The following is a 24,526-nucleotide window of genomic DNA, read 5'->3' as shown; positions in this document are numbered from 1 at the left end:
GGATTCATCCTCCCCACCTACAACGGCTTGGAGCTCTTTGGAATTAGCTCTACTTTTCCCCTTCTCTTTCCTTACTGCTACCAACCTCACTGAGCCGCCTCAAAAGTTTGTCTCTCCTATCTTTAAACACTCTAAAGCCCTAACACTTGCTCTTTTTTGCTCCTTTTCTTCGTCCTCTGATCTTCATTTCGACACTCCACTCTGGTACAATAAATCTCTCAACCTTCGTAATCGGGCACTTTTCTGGAAGGAATGGATCGATAAAGGAATTTTTACTTATAGGCAGCTCCTTTCTAATGGCTCTTTACTAACCATTCAGGAACTCCAGGACTCCTTTTGTATTTCCACTAAATATTTCTCGCACTTTCACACACTTCTCCCTACATTATCCTCTATTATTTTGCAGGATGTCCCTTCCTCCCCTTCTGCCCCTTTTCTTAACCTCTCCACCAAACTTCCATATCCCTTTCAAAGCCTCTGCTATTTATAAGTTACTATCTCACTTTCCCACTGACAGGCCCAAAACCAAACTTGAACTTATGTGGGAGTCAGACCTCGGTCACACCTTTTCCTCACTCACTTGGGACTCCATTTGGTCTAAAATCCACTTAGTTTCTCGTTCTGCTAGCACCACACAGACCTTTTACTTTTTTTATAACAGACTCTACTACACCCCCCAATGACCTGTATAAATTCAAACTAATTAACTCCAAAAAGTGCTGGTCTTGTTCTTGTACTACTAGTGACTTGTTTCACATGTTTTTTCTCTGCCCTAGAGTTAAATTACTGTGGTCCAATGTTTGGTCCACACTTAACAAAGTTTTGTCCACTGTTGTTCCTTTTGATATTGCTACTGTTTTCTTGGGTGGATTAGCTCCAATCTGGGATGTTCCGCATCATACACATAAATTCATCGACCTTTCTATTGCTATTTCTCTTCAAATTATTACTGCTGATTGGAAAGATACTACGAAGGTTGTTTATAATGCTTGGTGGACTCTACTCTGTCACCATCATAGATTAGATCGTGCATGTGCTTCGTCAATCCCTCTATTGATAAAACATGATTTATTATGGTCCACTTTAACAGAGTTTTTATCTAGACATTCCCCATGATCACCTTATATCACTTTCTTTATCCTTGTTCTCGCCTGATTTTGTTATGAGATGATGTTTTCCCTTTTGCACTTCCTTCCCTTTTCTTTCCCTTCTACCCATCCCCTTCCCCTTCCCCTTCTCCCTTCTTTTTTTCTTTTTTCCCCCAAAATTGAAAAGTTATGAATGCATTTCTCATCGGTATATTTTTTACCCCTTTCTGGGGTTTAATTTTCCATTTGCATTGTTTCCAATAATTTTTTCTCTATTTTCTTGCTGTATTTTCTTTGCCATTGTACTGATGTTGTATTATTTATTTATTTATTTTTAGCATTTGTTAAGCGCGAACAATTGCCCGCAGGCGTCTCGGCGCTGTACATTTGTTTACTCTCCTATTAATCTACTCAATAAAGCTTTTTAAACAAAAAAAAAGAACTACTTCTCCTGTTCCACAGTTTCAAGGTTGTACTTTCCAACACAACTTAGCATGATCCTCTCACATTTTCATGATGTACTGATATTTTGTCATTCTGATGTTACAGAAATACTGGGGATATAGCTCAGTGGTAGAGAAGTTGACTGCAGATCAAGAGGTCCCTGGTTCAAATCCGGGTGTCCCCTCATACTATTTTGATTCTGCTGTTTGTAGTTGGGAATTTTCATGAATCCCATTTGGATCATCTTTGACAGAGTCAGTGTTCCCTTGGATGTTACACTTTAATAACATTACAGTGTTGCTGATTGAAACTTTTGAGTAAATGCATTTTTTACGCTGGGCTTGGTATTCCCTATGGGAAATTTCTGAAACATCATTGATCTATTTTGGAATTCGGCTCTACCTTTCACAGCTCTAAACAAAGGGAATGGACTATGAAACCAATTAACAAATTTGTTATACTGTTTGGTGCTTTCTTGAAACGCACTAAAGAAATGGCTTAGAATACTGGGTAGCTATGCAATCAATCTATTTCTCATTACACCTGTGTCCTCAGTCTTACATATATTCCATCTCTTCTCTGTCCATACAAAGTATGTGTTTGTTTGAAGCACTTCATTTTTGTGCAACATAGGAACTATTTAATTTCTCCTTGAAAGCTCTGCCTACGTGCAAGATGTACAATCCCTCGTTGCTGTTGCAAGAAGGCTGGTCTGAAGAATCAGGCCAGTTGCAAGCACAAAGTGGCTTTTTTTGATGTATTAAATCGAAGGTACTTGAAAGGGGTGTTAGGGTGTTCCTTCCAAATACTGAATTGTAGTGGTATGTAGAAATGTTTTTCCATCGTAATTTGGCCCAAAAACAATCATACTTCACCACCATCTCGGTGATTGTGGTAACCAATAATCAAATGATAAGGTGTCACGTAAAAACCTCTTCCCCTTTAAGAATGTTTCAAAACAATCATTGTATGTAGAGGCATTGGTCTTATGTACCACGGCCTATTCAAATAAAATAGCAATGAAACAAATTAATCTTTTTTAAATGATACAGTTTTCCTTTAATAAATAATATTAAGGACTACTTCTCCTGTACCACAGTTTCAAGCTTGTACTTTCCGGCACAACTTAGCATGATCCTCTCACTCTTTCATGATGTACTGATATTATGTCATTCTGATTTTACTGAAAAGCAGGGGATACAGCTCAGTGGTAGAGCATTTTAATGTAGATCAAGAGGTCCCTGGTTCAAATCCGGGTGTCCTCTCAGACTATTTTGATTCTGTTGTTTGTAGTTGGGACTTTTCATCAATTCCATTTGGATCATCTTTGACAGAGTCAGTGTTCCCTTGGATATTCCACTTTACTAGCATTAGAGAGTTTGCTGCTCAAAACCTGTGAGTAAATGCAGTTTTAACACTCGGCTTGGTATTCCCTTTGGGAAATTTATGAAAGATCATTGATCTATTTTGGAATTTGGCTCTTCCTTTTACAGCACAAAAGAAAGGGAATGGACTATGAAACACATTAACAAATTTGTTATACTGTTTGGTGCTTTCTTGAATCGCACTAAAGAAATGGCTTAGAATACTGTGCAGCGATGCAGTCAGTCTTTTTCTCATTTCACCTGTGTCCTCAGTCTTACATATATTCCACCTTTTCCCTGTGTATCCAAAGTATGTGCTTGTTTGAAGCAATTCATTTTTGTGCAACGTAGGAACTATTTAATTTCTCCTTAAATGCTCTGCCCATGTGCAAGATGTACGAATCCGTGTTGCAGTTGCAAGAAGGCTGGCCTGAAGAATCAGCCCATTTGCAAGCACAAAGTGGCTTTTTCTGATGTATTAAATCGAAGGTACTTGAAAGAGGTGTTTGGTTGTACCTTCCAAATACCGAATTGTAGTGGTATGTAAAAATGTTTTTCCACCGTAATGTGGCCCAAAACAATCATACTTCACCACCATCTCAGTGATTGTGGTAACCAATCATGAAATAATAAAGTATCCCGTAAAAACCTCTTCCCCTTTGAGAATGTTTCAAAACAAACATTTTAAGTGCAGGCATTGGTCCTATGTACCACTGCCTATTCAAATAAAATACCAATCAAACAAATACATCTTTTTTTTTAATGATCCATTTTTCCTTTAATAAATAATATTAAGAACTACTTCTACTGGTCCACAGTTTCAAGGTTGTACTTTCCGGCACAACTTAGCATGATCCTCTCACTCTTTCATGATGTACTGATATATTGTCATTCTGATCTTGGCTGACAGCTGGGGATATAGCTCAGTGGTAGAGCATTTGACTGCAGATCAAGAGGTCCCTGGTTCAAATCCGGGTGTCCCCTCATACTATTTTGAATCTGGTGTTTGTAGCTGGGAATTTTCATGAATCCCATTTGGATCATCTTTGACAGAGTCAGTGTTCCCTTGAATGTTACACTTTAATAGCATTACAGTGTTGCTGATTAAAACTTGTGAGTAAATGCATTTTTTACACTGGGCTTGGTATTTCCTTTGGGAAATTTCTGAAACATCATTGATCTATTTTGGAATTCGGCTCTACCTTTCACAGCTCTAAACAATGGGAATGGATTATGAAACCAATTGACAAATTTGTTATACTGTTTGGTGCTTTCTTGAATCGCACTAAAGAAATGGCTTGGAATACTGGGCAGCTATGCAATCAATCTATTTCTCATTACACCTTTGTCCTCAGTCTTACATATATTCAATCTCTTCTCTGTCCATACAAAGTATGTGTTTGTTTGAAGCACTTCATTTTTGTGCAACATAGAAACTATTTAATTTCTCCTTGAAAGCTCTGCCTACGTGCGAGATGTACAAACCCTCGTTGCAGTTGCAAGAAGGCTCGTCTGAAGAATCAGGCCAGTTGCAAGCACAAAGTGGCTTTTTCTGATGTATTAAATCGAAGGTACTTGAAAGGGGTGTTAGGGTGTTCCTTCCCAATACCGAATCGTAGTGGTATGTAGAAATGTTTTTACACCGTAATTTGGCCCAAAAACAATCATACTTCACCACCATCTCGGTGATTGTGGTAACCAATCATCAAATGATAAGGTGTCACGTAAAAACCTCTTCCCCTTTAAGAATGTTTCAAAACAATCATTGTATGTAGAGGCATTTGTCCTATGTACCACTGCCTATTCAAATAAAATAGCAATGAAACAAATTAATCTGTTTTTTAAATGATACAGTTTTCCTTTAATAAATGATATTAAGGACTACTTCTCCTGTTCCACAGTTTCAAGCCTGTACTTTCCAGCACAACTTAGCATGATCCTCTCACTCTTTCATGATGTACTGATATTATGTAATTCTGATTTTACTGAAAAGCTGGGGATATAGCTCAGTGGTAGAGCATTTGACTGCAGATCAAGAGGTCACTGGTTCATATCCGGGTGTCCCTCAGACTATTTTGATTCTGTTGTTTGTAGTTGGGACTTTTCAGCAATTCCTTTTGGATCATCTTTGACAGAGTCAGTGTTCCCTTGGATATTGCACTTTAATAGCATTACAGAGTTTGCTGCTCAAAACCTGTGAGTAAATGCAGTTTTAAAACTCGGCTTGGTATTCCCTTTCGGAAATTTCTGAAAGATCATTGATCTATTTTGGAATTTGGCTCTTCCTTTCACAGCACTAAAAAAAGGGAATGGACTATGAAACAAATTGACTAATTTGGTATACTGTTTGCTGCTTTCTTGAATCGCACTAAAGAAATGGCTTAGAATACTGTGCAGCGATGCAGTCAGTCTATTTCTCATTTCACCTGAGTCCTCAGTCTTACATATATTCCACCTTATCCCTGTGCATCCAAAGTATGTGCTTGTTTGAAGCACTTCATTTTTGTGCAACGTATGAACTATTTAATTTCTCCTTAAATGCTCTGCCTACGTGCAAGATGTACTAACCCTTGTTGCAGTTGCAAGAAGGCTGGCCTGAAGAATCAGGCCATTTGCAAGCACAAAGTGGTTTTTTCTGATGTATTAAATCGAAGGTACGTGAAAGGGGTGTTTGGGTGTACCTTCCAAATACCGAATTGTAGTGGTATGTAGAAATGTTTTTCCACCGTAATGTGGCCCAAAACAATCATACTTCACCACCATCTCAGTGATTGTGGTGATCCAGCGCTCCTACTAAAATTCTGCATAAATGATGTCACCATCTACCACCATACTTACCAATCAATACCAGGCCCATAGAAATAACAGAGCAGCTGAATCATGAGGCAAATGGATCTGATATGTTATTTAAACTATCTACAATAAACAAGACCAGCTTGTCATTTTAAAAGTTTATTTCATAATTCTCAAAATTGCATAAATTTATTAGCTCTTTATTAATATCAAACATTTACTTTATTTTATTCAGTTTAATACATTAATCATTGGCTCAAAATCTGGCAGTTCAACATTGCACAAAATAATGAATTAAAGAAAACATTAACCCTATTCCCTAATTAAATTTCTGACCTGAAAAGGAAAATAAATGAATAAACAGTTGAATGCTTAGGATCCAAAGGAAATCGGACAGCACTTCGCCCTCAGGAAACAGTCAGCCCCGTTCCCATCAAAAGGCCCAATTTTTATACCTTTTAGCTTGCTAATCTAACTAAATGTAATTCTTTGAAAGAGTTCAGCACCCTGATTGGTTGAAGACTGTCAGACCACCAAAACCACCTCTTCCAGGGTATGAGCGTCACCATACTATTGTTCATTTATTTTTATTTATTTTTAATATTTATAAAGCGCAGCATATACCCTTGGGCGTCTTGGCGCTAATAAATCATTTGTTTACATTCGGAGCATGATGCTTTGGGCCGGATGAGGAAGCAAACTGGCAAGGTGATATAGTTATTGAATAAACAACCAGGTCTTCAGGAGTTTACGGAACTGAAGGAGGGTAGTGCTTTGCCTGATGTTGTGAGGCAAGGTGTTCCAGAGTCTGGGGGCCGCCACCAGAAACCGACGGTCTCCCCAGGTAACGGTTTTGGTGCGAGGTACAGCCAGTTGATGAAGAGTGGCTGATCGTAAAGCTCTGGTGGGTTTGTGGAGTTGCAATTGTTCCTTGAGAAAGTGTGGTCCTTGATTGTTGATAGCCTTAAACACAATGCAGAGAGATTTAAAGTGAATTCTTTTTTTTACAGTGAGCCACTGAAAGTCTGTTATATTTTTGGAGATGGATTCAAACTTTGTTTTGCCTGAAAGCAGGCGTGCCGCTGCGTTTTGTATTGTTTGTAGTTTTGTGATTACTCTGGATTGAGCATTAAGAAATAGCCCATTGCAATAGTCCAAGGATGAGAGGACAAGGGCAGTGACTAGTGTCTTGATGGCAGAATCAGGGAGAAAAGGACGTATCTTCCTGATCATTTTTAATTTCAGGTGTGCAGTAGACACTGTTTTATTAGCATGGTCCAGGAAGATAAGACCGTCATCGAAGATGACTCCGAGGTTCCTAACCTTGGTAGTAGGTGTGGGAGGGGTACCAAAGGTTTCAGGCCACCAACTGGTTGGCCAGGCTGGTGACAGGGGTCCAAAGATGAGTACCTCGGTCTTTTCTGAATTTAACTTTAGGCAGTTGGTAGCCATCCATTCTCCTATGTCTAGGAGCCCCTTCTTGAATTTATCGGCTATTTGTTCTCCGTTCCCTTTGATTGCCAACACTAGTTGGGTGTCGTCGGCATAGGAAGTTAGGCTCATCCCATGTGCCTTGATGGTATTGGCAAGGTCCGACACATAGATGTTAAAAAGTGTCGGACTCAGGGATGAGCCTTGGGGAACTCCACAGGGAGCGGAGAGTTGGGCCGATTGAAAGGGACCTAGAATGACAGCCTGCGTTCTTTTGTCAAGGAAGGACGCAATTAGGTCTTTGGCAGTGTGGCCGATGCCACATCCCTGGACACGGTCGACCAAGGTGTTGTGGTCGACCTTGTCGAAGGCCGCAGATAAATCTAGCAGAACCAGTATGGCAGTGCCACCCTGGTCCCTGATTACCCTGATGTCGTCGTCGGCTTTGATCAGGGCTGTTTCTGTGCCATGATGTTTCCTGAACCCAAACTGCGTGCTGTCAAGGAGCTGGTGTTTTTCGATAAATTCAGAAATCTGGATATTCATAATTTTTTCAGTCACCTTTGCCATGAAAGGGAGGCTAGCAATGGGACGATAGTTTTTTAGCTCACTTTTATCTAGGGAGGGTTTTTTTAACAAGGGTTTTAGTAAGGTGTTTTTGAGGAGATCCGGGTAATTACCTGACAAAAGAATCAAATTGCAGACCTGCGTGATTGCCGGTATGATAGAGTCCATGACCGGTCGAAGTACGGAAAGAGGGCAGGGGTCCAAAGATGATCCTGATTTGATAGTGGATAATATATTTTTTATTTGGTCAGGGGTGACTGGTTGAAAAGTGAGGAACGTATTAGCAGAGGAAATGGTAGATGTAGTTACAATTTGAGGTGATTTGGTGGAGAAAGCCTGGTAAATGTCATCTACTTTAGTGAAGAAAAAGGAAGCAAGAGAGTCACACATAAGTTGCGACGGAGGGGGGGTAAGATCGGGGGAATTCCCTGATAGTGCATAGAGTGACATGAACTTCCGAGCGTCTTTGTAACATTTCAAAATGTTACTTCTCTGACTTCCACCTAAGCTTGACAAAATCATCCCTGTCACTTCCTCGGCCTTGTAAAAAGAACATCCAGAGCGGTTCATGAATAAGTTTCCATTGTCAAAGCCACAGTCTTTTCAAAGGTGATGCGCAAAACATAATTCTCCATGGAAAGTTTCCAAGATGACTGCATTTGGCTCCAACCCTGCTCACGTACAAGCCAACCAACTTTTCTTCAGAACCAGAACTAGGCCTAAAACCACTCTCGGGCTAGTATTTAAACAAACACAAAAGAGTGATTAATTCAAGTAAAACAAACACTTCTGTTACCCACCCGACCAATGCTAATTATTAATTAACCCATTAATAAAAGACATCTAGCAAAAGCAAACAAATAAAGCAGCACACAAAATATCTACCATTCTTCATATATTCCAGCTTTAGGTTTCTGAAAGAGTAAAAAGATGATTAAATGATAGACAGACAGACAAACACAACATAAAACAAACATGTAAGCACATATAAAAAGCACATGCCATTAATAATCTGCCGCATATTAATAATGACAAAGAAAAAAGGACAAACATGACAAACAAAACAATATTAATCACGTGTTACAAAACAGACTCGCAAATGCAACAAGTGCACATGTTATTAGTTCCCGCGTGTTCATGTGTGATGCAATCTTAATCTAAGTTGATTAATAAATAAATCATGCAACAACTCATTAATAAATTAGTTCATGTTATGGGAAATTGAATTCACGAGTCAGAATAAAATATTTTCTGAAGCTCGCTTCATCAGTGGTAACCAATCATGAAATAATAAGGTATCCCGTAAAAACCTCTTCCCCTTTGTGAATGTTTCAAAACAAACATTTTAAGTGCAGGCATTGGTCCTATGTACCACTGCCTATTCAAATAAAATAACAATCAAACAAATAAATCTTTTTTTTTAATGATCCATTTTTCCTTTAATAAATAATATTAGGAACTACTTCTACTGTTCCACAGTTTCAAGGTTGTACTTTCCGGCACAACTTAGCATGATCCTCTCACTCTTTCATGATGTACTGATATATTGTCATTCTGATCTTGGCTGACAGCTGGGGATATAGCTCAGTGGTAGAGCATTTGACTGCAGATCAAGAGGTCCCTGGTTCAAATCCGACTATCCCCTCATACTATTTTGAATCTGGTGTTGGTAGTTGGGAATTTTCATGAATCCCATTTGGATCATCTTTGACAGAGTCAGTGTTCCCTTGGATGTTACACTTTAATAGCATTACAGTGTTGCTGATTAAAACTTGTGAGTAAATGCAGTTTTCTACACTGGGCTTAGTATTCCCTTTGGGAAATTTCTGAAACATCATTGATCTATTTTGGAATTTGACTCTACCTTTCACAGCTCTAAACAAAGGGAATGGACTATGAAACCAATTGACAAATTTGTTATACTGTTTGGGGCTTTCTTGTATCGCACTAAAGAAATGGCTTAGAATACTGGGCAGCTATGCAATCAATCTATTTCTCATTACAACTGTGTCCTCAGTCTTACATATATTCCATCTCTTCTCTGTCCATACAAAGTATGTGTTTGTTTGAAGCACTTTATTTTTGTGCAACGTAGGAACTATTTAATTTCTCCTTGAAAGCTCTGCCCACGTGCAAGATGTACAAACCCTCGTTGCAGTTGCAAGAAGGCTGGTCTGAAGAATCAGGCCAGTTGCAAGCACAAAGTGGCTTTTTCTGATGTATTAAATCGAAGGCACTTGAAAGGGGTGTTTGTGCGTTCCTTCCAAATACCGAATTGTAGTGGTATGTAGAAATGTTTTTCCTCCATAATTTGGCCAAAAAACAATCATACTTCACCACCATCTCGGTGATTGTGGTAACCAATCATCAAATGATAATGAGTCACGTAAAAACCTCTTCCCCTTTAAGAATGTTTCAAAACAATCATTGTATGTAGAGGCATTGGTCTTATGTACCACTGCCTATTCAAATAAAATAGCAATGAAACAAATTGATCTGTTTTTTAAATGATCCAGTTTTACTTTAATAAATAATATTAAGGACTACTTCTCCTGTTCCACAGTTTCAAGCCTGTACTTTCCGGCACAACTTAGCATGATCCGCTCACTCTTTCATGATGTACTGATATTATGTCATTCTGATTATACTGAAAAGCTGGGGATATAGCTCAGTGGTAGAGCATTTAACTGCAGATCAAGAGGTCCCTGGTTCAAATCCGGGTGTCCCCTCAGACTATTTTGATTCTGTTGTTTGTAGTTGGGACTTTTCATCAATTCCTTTTGGATCATCTTTGACAGAGTCAGTGTTCCCTTGGATATTGCACTTTAATATCATTACAGAGTTTGCTGCTCAAAACCTGTGAGTAAATGCAGTTTTAACACTCGGCTTGGTGTTCCATTTGGGAACTTTCTGAAAGATCATTGATCTATTTTGGAATTTGGCTCTTCCTTTTACAGCACTAAAGAAAGGGAATGGACTATGAAATAAATTGACAAATTTGTTATACTGTTTGGTGCTTTCTTGAATCGCACTAAAGAAATGGCTTAGAATACTGTGCAGCGATGCAGTCAGTCTATTTCTCATTTCACCTGTGTCCTCAGTCTTACATATATTCCACCTTTTCCCTGTGCATCCAAAGTATGTGCTTGTTTGAAGCACTTCATTTTTGTGCAACGTAGGAACTATTTAATTTCTCCTTAAATGCTCTGCCTACGTGCAAGATGTACGAACCATTGTTGCAGTTGCAAGAAGGCTGGCCTGAAGAATCAGGCCATTTGCAAGCACAAAGTGGCTTTTTCTGATGTTTTAAATCGAAGGTCCGTGAAAGGGGTGTTTGGGTGTACCTTCCAAATACCGAATTGTAGTGGTATGTAGAAATGTTTTTCCACCGTAATGTGACCCAAAACAATCATACTTCATCACCATCTGAGTGATTGTGGTAACCAAACATGAAACAATAAGGTATCCCGTAAAAACCTCTTCCCCTTTGAGAATGTTTCAAAACAAACATTTTAAGTGCAGGCATTGGTCCTATGCACCACTGCCTATTCAAATAAAATACCAATCAAACAAATACATATATTTTTTTTAATGATCCATTTTTCCTTTAATAAATAATATTAAGAACTACTTCTACAGTTCCACAGTTTCAAGGTTGTACTTTCTGGCACAACTTAGCATGATCCTCTCACTCTTTCATGATGTACTGATATATTGTCATTCTGATCTTCGCTGACAGCTGGGCATATAGCTCAGTGGTAGAGCATTTGACTGCAGATCAAGAGGTCCCTGGTTCAAATCCTGGTGTCCCCTCATACTATTTTGAATCTGCTGTTTGTAGTTGGGAATTTTCATGAATCCCATTTGGATCATCATTGACAGAGTCAGTGTTCCCTTGGATGTTACACTTTAATACCATTACAGTGTTGCTGATTAAAACTTGTGAGTAACTGCATTTTTTACACTGGGCTTGGTATTCCCTATGGGAAATTTCTGAAACATCATTGATCTATTTTGGAATTCGGCTCTACCTTTCACAGCTCTAAACAAAGGGAATGGACTATGAAACCAATTGACAAATTTGGTATACTGTTTGGTGCTCTCTTGAATCGCACTAAAGAAATGGCTTAGAATACTGGGCTGCTATGCAATCAATCTATTTCTCATTACACCTGTGTCCTCAGTCTTACATATATTCCATCTCTACTCTGTCCATACAAAGTATGTTTTTGTTTGAAGCACTTCATTTTTGTGCAACTTAGGAACTATTTAATTTCTCCTTGAAAGCTCTGCCTATGTGCAAGATGTACAAACCCTCGTTGCAGTTGCAAGAAGGCTGGTCTGAAGAATCAGGCCAGTTGCAAGCACAAAGTGGCTTTTTTTGATGTATTAAATCGAAGGTACTTGAAAGGGGTGTTTGGGTGTTCCTTCCAAATACTGAATTGTAGTGGTATGTAGAAATGTTTTTCCATCGTAATTTGGCCAAAAAACAATCATACTTCACCACCATCTCGGTGATTGTGGTAACCAATCATCAAATGATAATGTGTCACGTAAAAACCTCTTCCCCTTTAAGAATGTTTCAAAACAATCATTGTATGTAGAGGCATTGGTCCTATGTACCACTGCCTATTCAAATAAAATAGCAATGAAACAAATTAATCAGTTTTTTAAATGATACAGATTCCCTTTAATAAATAATATTAACTACTACTTCTCCTGTTCCACAGTTTCAAGCCTGTACTTTCCGGCACAACTTAGCATGATCCTCTCACTCTTTCATTATGTACTGATATGATGTCATTCTGATTTTACTGTAAAGCTGGGGATATAGCTCAGTGTTAGAGCATTTGACTGCAGATCAAGAGGTCCCTGGTTCAAATCCGGGTGTCCCCTCAGACTATTTTGATTCTGTTGTTTGTAGTTGGGACTTTTCATAAATTCCTTTTGGATCATCTTTGACAGAGTCAGTGTTCCCTTGGATATTGCACTTTAATAGCATTACATAGTTTGCTGCTCAAAACCTGTGAGTAAATGGAGTTTTAACACTCGGCTTGGTATTCCCTTTGGGATATTTCTGAAAGATCATTGATCTATTTTGGAATTTGGCTCTTCCTTTTACAGCACTAAAGAAAAGGAATGGACTATGAAACAAATTGACAAATTTGTTATACTGTTTGGTGCTCTCTTGAATCGCACTAAAGAAATGGCTTAGAATACTGTGCAGCGATGCAGTCAGTCTATTTCTCATTTCACCTGTGTCCTCAGTCTTACATATTCCAGCTTTTTCCTGTGCATTAAAAGTATGTGCTTGTTTGAAGCACTTCATTTTTGTGCAACGTAGGAACTATTTAATTTCTCCTTGAAAGCTCTGCCTACGTGCAAGATGTTCAAACCCTCGTTGCAGTTGCAAGAAGGCTGGTCTGAAGAATCAGGCCAGTTGCAAGCACAAAGTGGCTTTTTTTGATGTATTAAATCGAAGGTACTTGAAAGGGGTGTTTGGGTGTTCCTTCCAAATACCGAATTGTAGTGGTATGTAGAAATGTTTTTCCTCCGTAATTTGGCCAAAAAACAATCATACTTCACCACCATCTCGGTGATTGTGGTAACCAATCATCAAATGATAATGTGTCACGTAAAAACCTCTTCCCCTTTAAGAATGTTTCAAAACAATCATTGTATGTAGAGGCATTGGTCTTATGTACCACTGCCTATTCAAATAAAATAGCAATGAAACAAATTAATCTGTTTTTTAAATGATCCAGTTTTACTTTAATAAATAATATTAAGGACTACTTCTCCTGTTCCACAGTTTTAAGCCTGTACTTTCCGGCACAACTTAGCATGATCCTCTCACTCTTTCATGATGTACTGATATTATGTCATTCTGATTTTACTGAAAAGCTGGGGATATAGCTCAGTGGTAGAGCATTTGACTGCAGATCAAGAGGTCCCTGGTTCAAATCCGGGAGTCCCCTCAGACTATTTTGATTCTGTTGTTTGTAGTGGGGACTTTTCATCAATTCCTTTTGGATCATCTTTAACAGAGTCAGTGTTCCCTTGGATATTGCACTTTAATATCATTACAGAGTTTGCTGCTCAAAACCTGTGAGTAAATGCAGTTTTAACACTCGGCTTGGTGTTCCATTTGGGAACTTTCTGAAAGATCATTGATCTATTTTGGAATTTGGCTCTTCCTTTTACAGCACTAAAGAAAGGGAATGGACTATGAAATAAATTGACAAATTTGTTATACTGTTTGGTGCTTTCTTGAATCGCACTAAAGAAATGGCTTAGAATACTGTGCAGCGATGCAGTCAGTCTATTTCTCATTTGACCTGTGTCCTCAGTCTTACATATATTCCACCTTTTCCCTGTGCATCCAAAGTATGTGCTTGTTTGAAGCACTTCATTTTTGTGCAACGTAGGAACTATTTAATTTCTCCTTAAATGCTCTGCCTACGTGCAAGATGTACGAACCATTGTTGCAGTTGCAAGAAGGCTGGCCTGAAGAATCAGGCCATTTGCAAGCACAAAGTGGCTTTTTCTGATGTTTTAAATCGAAGGTTCGTGAAACGGGTGTTTGGGTGTACCTTCCAAATACCGAATTGTAGTGGTATGTAGAAATGTTTTTCCACCGTAATGTGGCCCAAAACAATCATACTTCATCACCATCTCAGTGATTGTGGTAACCAATCATGAAACAATAAGGTATCCCGTAAAAACCTCTTCCCCTTTGAGAATGTTTCAAAACAAACATTTTAAGTGCAGGCATTGGTCCTATGTACCACTGCCTATTCAAATAAAATACCAATCAAACAAATACATATATTTTTTTTAATGATCCATTTTTCCTTTAATAAATAATATTAAGAACTACTTCTACAGTTCCACAGTTTCAAGGTTGTACTTTCCGGCACAACTTAGCATGATCCTCTCACTCTTTCATGATGTACTGATATATTGTCATTCTGATCTTGGCTGACAGCTGGGGATATAGCTCAGTGGTACAGCATTTGACTGCAGATCAAGAGGTCCCTGGTTCAAATCCGGGTGTTCCCTCATACTATTTTGAATCTGCTGTTTGTAGTTGGGAATTTTCATGAATCCCATTTGGATCATCTTTGACAGAGTCAGTGTTCCCTTGGATGTTACACTTTAATAACATTACAGTGTTGCTGATTAAAACTTGCGAGTAACTGCATTTTTTACACTGGGCTTGGTATTCCCTATGGGAAATTTCTGAAACATCATTGATCTATTTTGGAATTCGGCTCTACCTTTCACAGCTCTAAACAAAGGGAATGGACTATGAAACCAATTGACAAATTTGTTATACTGTTTGGTGCTCTCTTGAATCGCACTAAAGAAATGGCTTAGAATACTGGGCAGCTATGCAATCAATCTATTTCTCATTACACCTGTGTCCTCAGTCTTACATATATTCCATCTCTTCTCTGTCCATACAAAGTATGTGTTTGTTTGAAGCACTTCATTTTTGTGCAACTTAGGAACTATTTAATTTCTCCTTGAAAGCTCTGCCTACGTGCAAGATGTACAAACCCTCGTTGCAGTTGCAAGAAGGCTGGTCTGAAGAATCAGGCCAGTTGCAAGCACAAAGTGGCTTTTTTTGATGTATTAAATCGAAGGTACTTGAAAGGGGTGTTTGGGTGTTCTTTCCAAATAACGAATTGTAGTGGTATGTAGAAATGTTTTTCCATCGTAATTTGGCCAAAAAACAATCATACTTCACCACCATCTCGGTGATTGTGGTAACCAATCATCAAATGATAATGTGTCACGTAAAAACCTCTTCCCCTTTAAGAATGTTTCAAAACAATCATTGTATGTAGAGGCATTGGTCTTATGTACCACTGCCTATTCAAATAAAATAGCAATGAAACAAATTAATCCGTTTTTTAAATGATACAGCTTTCCTTTAATAAATAATATTAACTACTACTTCTCCTGTTCCACAGTTTCAAGCCTGTACTTTCCGGCACAACTTAGCATGATCCTCTCACTCTTTCATGATGTACTGATATTATGTCATTCTGATTTTACTGAAAAGCTGGGGATATAGCTCAGAGAAAGAGCATTTGACTGCAGATCAAGAGGTCCCTGGTTCAAATGCGGGTGTTCCCTCAGACTATTTTGATTCTGTTGTTTGTAGTTGGGACTTTTCATCAATTCCTTTTGGATCATCTTTGACAGAGTCAGTGTTCCCTTGGATATTGCACTTTAATAGCATTACATAGTTTGCTGCTCAAAACCTGTGAGTAAATGGAGTTTTAACACTCGGCTTGGTATTCCCTTTGTGAAATTTCTGAAAGATCATTGATCTATTTTGGAATTTGGCTCTTCCTTTTACAGCACTAAAGAAAGGGAATGGACTATGAAACAAATTGACAAATTTGTTATACTGTTTTGTGCTCTCTTGAATCGCACTAAAGAAATGGCTTAGAATACTGTGCAGCGATGCAGTTAGTCTATTTCTCATTTCACCTGTGTCCTCAGTCTTACATATATTCCAGCTTTTCCCTGTGCATTAAAAGTATGTGCTTGTTTGAAGCACTTCATTTTTGTGCAACGTAGGAACTATTTAATTTCTCCTTGAAAGCTCTGCCTACGTGCAAGATGTTCAAACCCTCGTTGCAGTTGCAAGAAGGCTGGTCTGAAGAATCAGGCCAGTTGCAAGCACAAAGTGGCTTTTTTTGATGTATTAAATCGAAGGTACTTGAAAGGGGTGTTTGGGTGTTCCTTCCAAATACTGAATTGTAGTGGTATGTAGAAATGTTTTTCCTCCGTAATTTGGCCAAAAAACAATCATACTTCACCACCATCTCGGTGATTGTGGTAACCAATCATCAAATGATAATGTGTCACGTAAAAACCTCTTCCCCTTTAAGAATGTTTCAAAACAATCATTGTATGTAGAGGCATTGGTCTTATGTACCACTGCCTATTCAAATAAAATAGCAATGAAACAAATTGATCTGTTTTTTAAATGATCCAGTTTTACTTTAATAAATAATATTAAGGACTACTTCTCCTGTTCCACAGTTTCAAGCCTGTACTTTCCGGCACAACTTAGCATGATCCGCTCACTCTTTCATGATGTACTGATATTATGTCATTCTGATTTTACTGAAAAGCTGGGGATATAGCTCAGTGGTAGAGCATTTGACTGCAGATCAAGAGGTCCCTGGTTCAAATCCGGGTGTCCCCTCAGACTATTTTGATTCTGTTGTTTGTAGTTGGGACTTTTCATCAATTCCTTTTGGATCATCTTTGACAGAGTCAGTGTTCCCTTGGATATTGCACTTTAATATCATTACAGAGTTTGCTGCTCAAAACCTGTGAGTAAATGCAGTTTTAACACTCGGCTTGGTGTTCCATTTGGGAACTTTCTGAAAGATCATTGATCTATTTTGGAATTTGGCTCTTCCTTTTACAGCACTAAAGAAAGGGAATGGACTATGAAATAAATTGACACATTTGTTATACTGTTTGGTGCTTTCTTGAATCGCACTAAAGAAATGGCTTAGAATACTGTGCAGCGATGCAGTCAGTCTATTTCTCATTTCACCTGTGTCCTCAGTCTTACATATATTCCACCTTTTCCCTGTGCATCCAAAGTATGTGCTTGTTTGAAGCACTTTATTTTTGTGCAACGTAGGAACTATTTAATTTCTCCTTAAATGCTCTGCCTACGTGCAAGATGTACGAACCATTGTTGCAGTTGCAAGAAGGCTGGCCTGAAGAATCAGGCCATTTGCAAGCACAAAGTGGCTTTTTCTGATGTTTTAAATCGAAGGTCCGTGAAAGGGGTGTTTGGGTGTACCTTCCAAATACCGAATTGTAGTGGTATGTAGAAATGTTTTTCCACCGTAATGTGACCCAAAACAAGCATACTTCATCACCATCTGAGTGATTGTGGTAACCAAACATGAAACAATAAGGTATCCCGTAAAAACCTCTTCCCCTTTGAGAATGTTTCAAAACAAACATTTTAAGTGCAGGCATTGGTCCTATGTACCACTGCCTATTCAAATAAAATACCAATCAAACAAATACATATATTTTTTTTAATGATCCATTTTTCCTTTAATAAATAATATTAAGAACTACTTCTACAGTTCCACAGTTTCAAGGTTGTACTTTCCGGCACAACTTAGCATGATCCTCTCACTCTTTCATGATGTACTGATATTATGTCATTCTGATTTTACTGAAAAGCTGGGGATATAGCTCAGAGGTAGAGCATTTGACTGCAGATCAAGAGGTCCCTGGTTCAAATGCGGGTGTTCCCTCAGACTATTTTGATTCTGTTGTTTGTAGTTGGGACTTTTCATCAATTCCTTTTGGATCATCTTTGACAGAGTCAGTGTTCCCTTGGATATTGCACTTTAATAGCATTACATAGTTTGCTGCTCAAAACCTGTGAGTAAATGGAGTTTTAACACTCGGCTTGGTATTCCCTTTGTGAAATTTCTGAAAGATCATTGATCTATTTTGGAATTTGGCTCTTCCTTTTACAGCACTAAAGAAAGGGAATGGACTATGAAACAAATTGACAAATTTGTTATACTGTTTTGTGCTCTCTTGAATCGCACTAAAGAAATGGCTTAGAATACTGTGCAGCGATGCAGTCAGTCTATTTCTCATTTCACCTGTGTCCTCAGTCTTACATATATTCCAGCTTTTCCCTGTGCATTAAAAGTATGTGCTTGTTTGAAGCACTTCATTTTTGTGCAACGTAGGAACTATTTAATTTCTCCTTGAAAGCTCTGCCTACGTGCAAGATGTTCAAACCCTCATTGCAGTTGCAAGAAGGCTGGTCTGAAGAATCAGGCCAGTTGCAAGCACAAAGTGGCTTTTTTTGATGTATTAAATCGAAGGTACTTGAAAGGGGTGTTTGGGTGTTCCTTCCAAATACTGAATTGTAGTGGTATGTAGAAATGTTTTTCCTCCGTAATTTGGCCAAAAAACAATCATACTTCACCACCATCTCGGTGATTGTGGTAACCAATCATCAAATGATAATGTGTCACGTAAAAACCTCTTCCCCTTTAGGAATGTTTCAAAACAATCATTGTATGTAGAGGCATTGGTCTTATGTACCACTGCCTATTCAAATAAAATAGCAATGAAACAAATTGATCTGTTTTTTAAATGATCCAGTTTTACTTTAATAAATAATATTAAGGACTACTTCTCCTGTTCCACAGTTTCAAGCCTGTACTTTCCGGCACAACTTAGCATGATCCGCTCACTCTTTCATGATGTACTGATATTATGTCATTCTGATTTTACTGAAAAGCTGGGGATATAGCTCAGTGGTAGAGCATTTGACTGCAGATCAAGAGGTCCTTGGTTCAAATCCGGGTGTCCCCTCAGACTATTTTGATTCTGTTGTTTGTAGTTGGGACTTTTCATCAATTCCTTTTGGATCATCTTTGACAGAGTCAGTGTTCCCTTGGATATTGCACTTTAATATCATTACAGAGGTTGCTGCTCAAAACCTGTGAGTAAATGCAGTTTTAACACTCGGCTTGGTGTTCCATTTGGGAACTTTCTGAAAGATCATTGATCTATTTTGGAATTTGGCTCTTCCTTTTACAGTACTAAAGAAAGGGAATGGACTATGAAATAAATTGACACATTTGTTATACTGTTTGGTGCTTTCTTGAATCGCACTAAAGAAATGGCTTAGAATACTGTGCAGCGATGCAGTCAGTCTATTTCTCATTTCACTTGTGTCCTCAGTCTTACATATATTCCACCTTTTCCCTGTGCATCCAAAGTATGTGCTTGTTTGAAGCACTTCATTTTTGTGCAACGTAGGAACTATTTAATTTCTCCTTAAATGCTCTGCCTACGTGCAAGATGTACGAACCATTGTTGCAGTTGCAAGAAGGCTGGCCTGAAGAATCAGGCCATTTGCAAGCACAAAGTGGCTTTTTCTGATGTTTTAAATCGAAGGTCCGTGAAAGGGGTGTTTGGGTGTACCTTCCAAATACCGAATTGTAGTGGTATGTAGAAATGTTTTTCCACCGTAATGTGACCCAAAACAAGCATACTTCATCACCATCTGAGTGATTGTGGTAACCAAACATGAAACAATAAGGTATCCCGTAAAAACCTCTTCCCCTTTGAGAATGTTTCAAAACAAACATTTTAAGTGCAGGCATTGGTCCTATGTACCACTGCCTATTCAAATAAAATACCAATCAAACAAATACATATATGTTTTTTTAATGATCCATTTTTCCTTTAATAAATAATATTAAGAACTACTTCTACAGTTCCACAGTTTCAAGGTTGTACTTTCCGGCACAACTTAGCATGATCCTCTCACTCTTTCATGATGTACTGATATTATGTCATTCTGATTTTACTGAAAAGCTGGGGATATAGCTCAGAGGTAGAGCATTTGACTGCAGATCAAGAGGTCCCTGGTTCAAATGCGGGTGTTCCCTCAGACTATTTTGATTCTGTTGTTTGTAGTTGGGACTTTTCATCAATTCCTTTTGGATCATCTTTGACAGAGTCAGTGTTCCCTTGGATATTGCACTTTAATAGCATTACATAGTTTGCTGCTCAAAACCTGTGAGTAAATGGAGTTTTAACACTCGGCTTGGTATTCCCTTTGTGAAATTTCTGAAAGATCATTGATCTATTTTGGAATTTGGCTCTTCCTTTTACAGCACTAAAGAAAGGGAATGGACTATGAAACAAATTGACAAATTTGTTATACTGTTTTGTGCTCTCTTGAATCGCACTAAAGAAATGGCTTAGAATACTGTGCAGCGATGCAGTCAGTCTATTTCTCATTTCACCTGTGTCCTCAGTCTTACATATATTCCAGCTTTTCCCTGTGCATTAAAAGTATGTGCTTGTTTGAAGCACTTCATTTTTGTGCAACGTAGGAACTATTTAATTTCTCCTTGAAAGCTCTGCCTACGTGCAAGATGTTCAAACCCTCGTTGCAGTTGCAAGAAGGCTGGTCTGAAGAATCAGGCCAGTTGCAAGCACAAAGTGGCTTTTTTTGATGTATTAAATCGAAGGTACTTGAAAGGGGTGTTTGGGTGTTCCTTCCAAATACTGAATTGTAGTGGTATGTAGAAATGTTTTTCCTCCGTAATTTGGCCAAAAAACAATCATACTTCACCACCATCTCGGTGATTGTGGTAACCAATCATCAAATGATAATGTGTCACGTAAAAACCTCTTCCCCTTTAAGAATGTTTCAAAACAATCATTGTATGTAGAGGCATTGGTCTTATGTACCACTGCCTATTCAAATAAAATAGCAATGAAACAAATTGATCTGTTTTTTAAATGATCCAGTTTTACTTTAATAAATAATATTAAGGACTACTTCTCCTGTTCCACAGTTTCAAGCCTGTACTTTCCGGCACAACTTAGCATGATCCGCTCACTCTTTCATGATGTACTGATATTATGTCATTCTGATTTAAATGAAAAGCTGGGGATATAGCTCAGTGGTAGAGCATTTGACTGCAGATCAAGAGGTCCCTGGTTCAAATCCGGGTGTCCCCTCAGACTATTTTGATTCTGTTGTTTGTAGTTGGGACTTTTCATCAATTCCTTTTGGATCATCTTTGACAGAGTCAGTGTTCCCTTGGATATTGCACTTTAATATCATTACAGAGGTTGCTGCTCAAAACCTGTGAGTAAATGCAGTTTTAACACTCGGCTTGGTGTTCCATTTGGGAACTTTCTGAAAGATCATTGATCTATTTTGGAATTTGGCTCTTCCTTTTACAGCACTAAAGAAAGGGAATGGACTATGAAATAAATTGACACATTTGTTATACTGTTTGGTGCTTTCTTGAATCGCACTAAAGAAATGGCTTAGAATACTGTGCAGCGATGCAGTCAGTCTATTTCTCATTTCACCTGTGTCCTCAGTCTTACATATATTCCACCTTTTCCCTGTGCATCCAAAGTATGTGCTTGTTTGAAGCACTTCATTTTTGTGCAACGTAGGAACTATTTAATTTCTCCTTAAATGCTCTGCCTACGTGCAAGATGTACGAACCATTGTTGCAGTTGCAAGAAGGCTGGCCTGAAGAATCAGGCCATTTGCAAGCACAAAGTGGCTTTTTCTGATGTTTTAAATCGAAGGTCCGTGAAAGGGGTGTTTGGGTGTACCTTCCAAATACCGAATTGTAGTGGTATGTAGAAATGTTTTTCCACCGTAATGTGACCCAAAACAATCATACTTCATCACCATCTGAGTGATTGTGGTAACCAAACATGAAACAATAAGGTATCCCGTAAAAACCTCTTCCCCTTTGAGAATGTTTCAAAACAAACATTTTAAGTGCAGGCATTGGTCCTATGTACCACTGCCTATTCAAATAAAATACCAATCAAACAAATACATATATTTTTTTTAATGATCCATTTTTCCTTTAATAAATAATATTAAGAACTACTTCTACAGTTCCACAGTTTCAAGGTTGTACTTTCCGGCACAACTTAGCATGATCCTCTCACTCTTTCATGATGTACTGATATATTGTCATTCTGATCTTGGCTGACAGCTGGGGATATAGCTCAGTGGTAGAGCATTTGACTGCAGATCAAGAGGTCCCTGGTTCAAATCCGGGTGTCCCCTCATACTATTTTGAATCTGCTGTTTGTAGTTGGGAATTTTCATGAATCCCATTTGGATCATCTTTGACATAGTCAGTGTTCCCTTGGATGTTACACTTTAATAACATTACAGTGTTGCTGATTAAAACTTGTGAGTAACTGCATTTTTTACACTGGGCTTGGTATTCCCTATGGGAAATTTCTGAAACATCATTGATCTATTTTGGAATTCGGCTCTACCTTTCACAGCTCTAAACAAAGGGAATGGACTATGAAACCATTTGACAAATTTGTTATACTGTTTGGTGCTCTCTGGAATCGCACTAAAGAAATGGCTTAGAATACTGGGCAGCTATGCAATCAATCTATTTCTCATTACACCTGTGTCCTCAGTCTTACATATACTCCATCTCTTCTCTGTCCATACAAAGTATGTGTTTGTTTGAAGCACTTCATTTTTGTGCAACTTAGGAACTATTTAATTTCTCCTTGAAAGCTCTGCCTACGTGCAAGATGTACAAACCCTCGTTGCAGTTGCAAGAAGGCTGGTCTGAAGAATCAGGCCAGTTGCAAGCACAAAGTGGCTTGTTTTGATGTATTAAATCGAAGGTACTTGAAAGGGGTGTTTGGGTGTTCCTTCCAAATACCGAATTGTAGTGGTATGTAGAAATGTTTTTCCATCGTAATTTGGCCAAAAAACCATCATACTTCACCACCATCTCGGTGATTGTGGTAACCAATCATCAAATGATAATGTGTCACGTAAAAACCTCTTCCCCTTTAAGAATGTTTCAAAACAATCATTGTATGTAGAGGCATTGGTCCTATGTACCACTGCCTATTCAAATAAAATAGCAATGAAACAAATGAATCCGTTTTTTAAATGATACAGATTTCCTTTAATAAATAATATTAACTACTACTTCTCCTGTTCCACAGTTTCAAGCCTGTACTTTCCGGCACAACTTAGCATGATCCTCTCACTCTTTCATGATGTACTGATATTATGTCATTCTGATTTTACTGAAAAGTTGGGGATATAGCTCAGTGGTAGAGCATTTGACTGCAGATCAAGAGGTCCCTGGTTCAAATCCTGGTGTCCCCTCAGACTATTTTGATTCTGTTGTTTGTAGTTGGGACTTTTCATCAATTCCTTTTGGATCATCTTTGACAGAGTCAGTGTTCCCTTGGATATTGCACTTTAATAGCATTACATAGTTTGCTGCTCAAAACCTGTGAGTAAATGGAGTTTTAACACTCGGCTTGGTATTCCCGTTGGGAAATTTCTGAAAGATCATTGATCTATTTTGGAATTTGGCTCTTCCTTTTACAGCACTAAAGAAAGGGAATGGACTATGAAACAAATTGACAAATTTGTTATACTGTTTGGTGCTCTCTTGAATCGCACTAAAGAAATGGCTTAGAATACTGTGCAGCGATGCAGTCAGTCTATTTCTCATTTCACCTGTGTCCTGAGTCTTACATATATTCCAGCTTTTCCCTGTGCATTAAAAGTATGTGCTTGTTTGAAGCACTTCATTTTTGTGCAACTTAGGAACTATTTAATTTCTCCTTGAAAGCTCTGCCTACGTGCAAGATGTTCAAACCCTCGTTGCAGTTGCAAGAAGGCTGGTATGAAGAATCAGGCCAGTTGCAAGCACAAAGTGCCTTTTTTTGATGTATTAAATAGAAGGTACTTGAAAGGGGTGTTTGGGTGTTCCTTCCAAATACCGAATTGTAGTGGTATGTAGAAATGTTTTTCCTCCGTAATTTGGCCAAAAAACAATCCTACTTCACCACCATCTCGGTGATTGTGGTAACCAATCATCAAATGATAATGTGTCACGTAAAAACCTCTTCCCCTTTAAGAATGTTTCAAAACAATCATTGTATGTAGAGGCATTGGTCTTATGTACCACTGCCTATTCAAATAAAATAGCAATGAAACAAATTAATCTGTTTTTTAAATGATCCAGTTTTACTTTAATAAATAATATTAAGGACTACTTCTCCTGTTCCACAGTTTCAAGCCTGTACTTTCCGGCACAACTTAGCATGATCCTCTCACTCTTTCATGATGTACTGATATTATGTCATTCTGATTTTACTGAAAAGCTGGGGATATAGCTCAGTGGTAGAGCATTTGACTGCAGATCAAGAGGTCCCTGGTTCAAATCCGGGTGTCCCCTCAGACTATTTTGATTCTGTTGT

The 24,526-nt window shown here is 38.3% G+C and overlaps 17 non-coding genes across 17 annotated transcripts; all 17 read left to right on the top strand.

Moving 5' to 3' along the window:
• The first annotated feature begins 1,644 nt into the window (after positions 1–1,644).
• On the top strand, positions 1,645–1,716 carry TRNAC-GCA (transfer RNA cysteine (anticodon GCA)). The gene has a single exon. It is a non-coding gene; the product is annotated as a tRNA-Cys (tRNA).
• A 2,092-nt stretch (positions 1,717–3,808) lies between these two features.
• Positions 3,809–3,880, top strand: TRNAC-GCA (transfer RNA cysteine (anticodon GCA)). Its single transcript has one exon. It is a non-coding gene; the product is annotated as a tRNA-Cys (tRNA).
• Positions 3,881–4,891: 1,011 nt separating this feature from the next.
• TRNAC-GCA (transfer RNA cysteine (anticodon GCA)) lies at positions 4,892–4,964 on the top strand. The gene has a single exon. It is a non-coding gene; the product is annotated as a tRNA-Cys (tRNA).
• A 4,296-nt stretch (positions 4,965–9,260) lies between these two features.
• TRNAC-GCA (transfer RNA cysteine (anticodon GCA)) lies at positions 9,261–9,332 on the top strand. Its single transcript has one exon. It is a non-coding gene; the product is annotated as a tRNA-Cys (tRNA).
• Positions 9,333–10,344: 1,012 nt separating this feature from the next.
• TRNAC-GCA (transfer RNA cysteine (anticodon GCA)) lies at positions 10,345–10,416 on the top strand. The gene has a single exon. It is a non-coding gene; the product is annotated as a tRNA-Cys (tRNA).
• Positions 10,417–11,428: 1,012 nt separating this feature from the next.
• Positions 11,429–11,500, top strand: TRNAC-GCA (transfer RNA cysteine (anticodon GCA)). The gene has a single exon. It is a non-coding gene; the product is annotated as a tRNA-Cys (tRNA).
• Positions 11,501–12,511: 1,011 nt separating this feature from the next.
• On the top strand, positions 12,512–12,583 carry TRNAC-GCA (transfer RNA cysteine (anticodon GCA)). Its single transcript has one exon. It is a non-coding gene; the product is annotated as a tRNA-Cys (tRNA).
• A 1,010-nt stretch (positions 12,584–13,593) lies between these two features.
• Positions 13,594–13,665, top strand: TRNAC-GCA (transfer RNA cysteine (anticodon GCA)). Its single transcript has one exon. It is a non-coding gene; the product is annotated as a tRNA-Cys (tRNA).
• Positions 13,666–14,677: 1,012 nt separating this feature from the next.
• TRNAC-GCA (transfer RNA cysteine (anticodon GCA)) lies at positions 14,678–14,749 on the top strand. Its single transcript has one exon. It is a non-coding gene; the product is annotated as a tRNA-Cys (tRNA).
• A 2,095-nt stretch (positions 14,750–16,844) lies between these two features.
• Positions 16,845–16,916, top strand: TRNAC-GCA (transfer RNA cysteine (anticodon GCA)). The gene has a single exon. It is a non-coding gene; the product is annotated as a tRNA-Cys (tRNA).
• Positions 16,917–17,928: 1,012 nt separating this feature from the next.
• Positions 17,929–18,000, top strand: TRNAC-GCA (transfer RNA cysteine (anticodon GCA)). The gene has a single exon. It is a non-coding gene; the product is annotated as a tRNA-Cys (tRNA).
• A 1,012-nt stretch (positions 18,001–19,012) lies between these two features.
• On the top strand, positions 19,013–19,084 carry TRNAC-GCA (transfer RNA cysteine (anticodon GCA)). Its single transcript has one exon. It is a non-coding gene; the product is annotated as a tRNA-Cys (tRNA).
• Positions 19,085–20,097: 1,013 nt separating this feature from the next.
• On the top strand, positions 20,098–20,169 carry TRNAC-GCA (transfer RNA cysteine (anticodon GCA)). Its single transcript has one exon. It is a non-coding gene; the product is annotated as a tRNA-Cys (tRNA).
• A 1,012-nt stretch (positions 20,170–21,181) lies between these two features.
• TRNAC-GCA (transfer RNA cysteine (anticodon GCA)) lies at positions 21,182–21,253 on the top strand. Its single transcript has one exon. It is a non-coding gene; the product is annotated as a tRNA-Cys (tRNA).
• Positions 21,254–22,265: 1,012 nt separating this feature from the next.
• TRNAC-GCA (transfer RNA cysteine (anticodon GCA)) lies at positions 22,266–22,337 on the top strand. The gene has a single exon. It is a non-coding gene; the product is annotated as a tRNA-Cys (tRNA).
• Positions 22,338–23,348: 1,011 nt separating this feature from the next.
• On the top strand, positions 23,349–23,420 carry TRNAC-GCA (transfer RNA cysteine (anticodon GCA)). Its single transcript has one exon. It is a non-coding gene; the product is annotated as a tRNA-Cys (tRNA).
• Positions 23,421–24,432: 1,012 nt separating this feature from the next.
• TRNAC-GCA (transfer RNA cysteine (anticodon GCA)) lies at positions 24,433–24,504 on the top strand. The gene has a single exon. It is a non-coding gene; the product is annotated as a tRNA-Cys (tRNA).
• Positions 24,505–24,526: the final 22 nt, after the last annotated feature.

Source organism: Lissotriton vulgaris, chromosome 1_1 (genome assembly GCF_964263255.1).
Source record: "Lissotriton vulgaris chromosome 1_1, aLisVul1.2, whole genome shotgun sequence".
Classification (NCBI taxonomy): domain Eukaryota; kingdom Metazoa; phylum Chordata; class Amphibia; order Caudata; family Salamandridae; genus Lissotriton; species Lissotriton vulgaris.
Note: the sequence above shows the minus strand (reverse complement) of the source record. Positions and strands in the feature narration are given on the sequence as shown.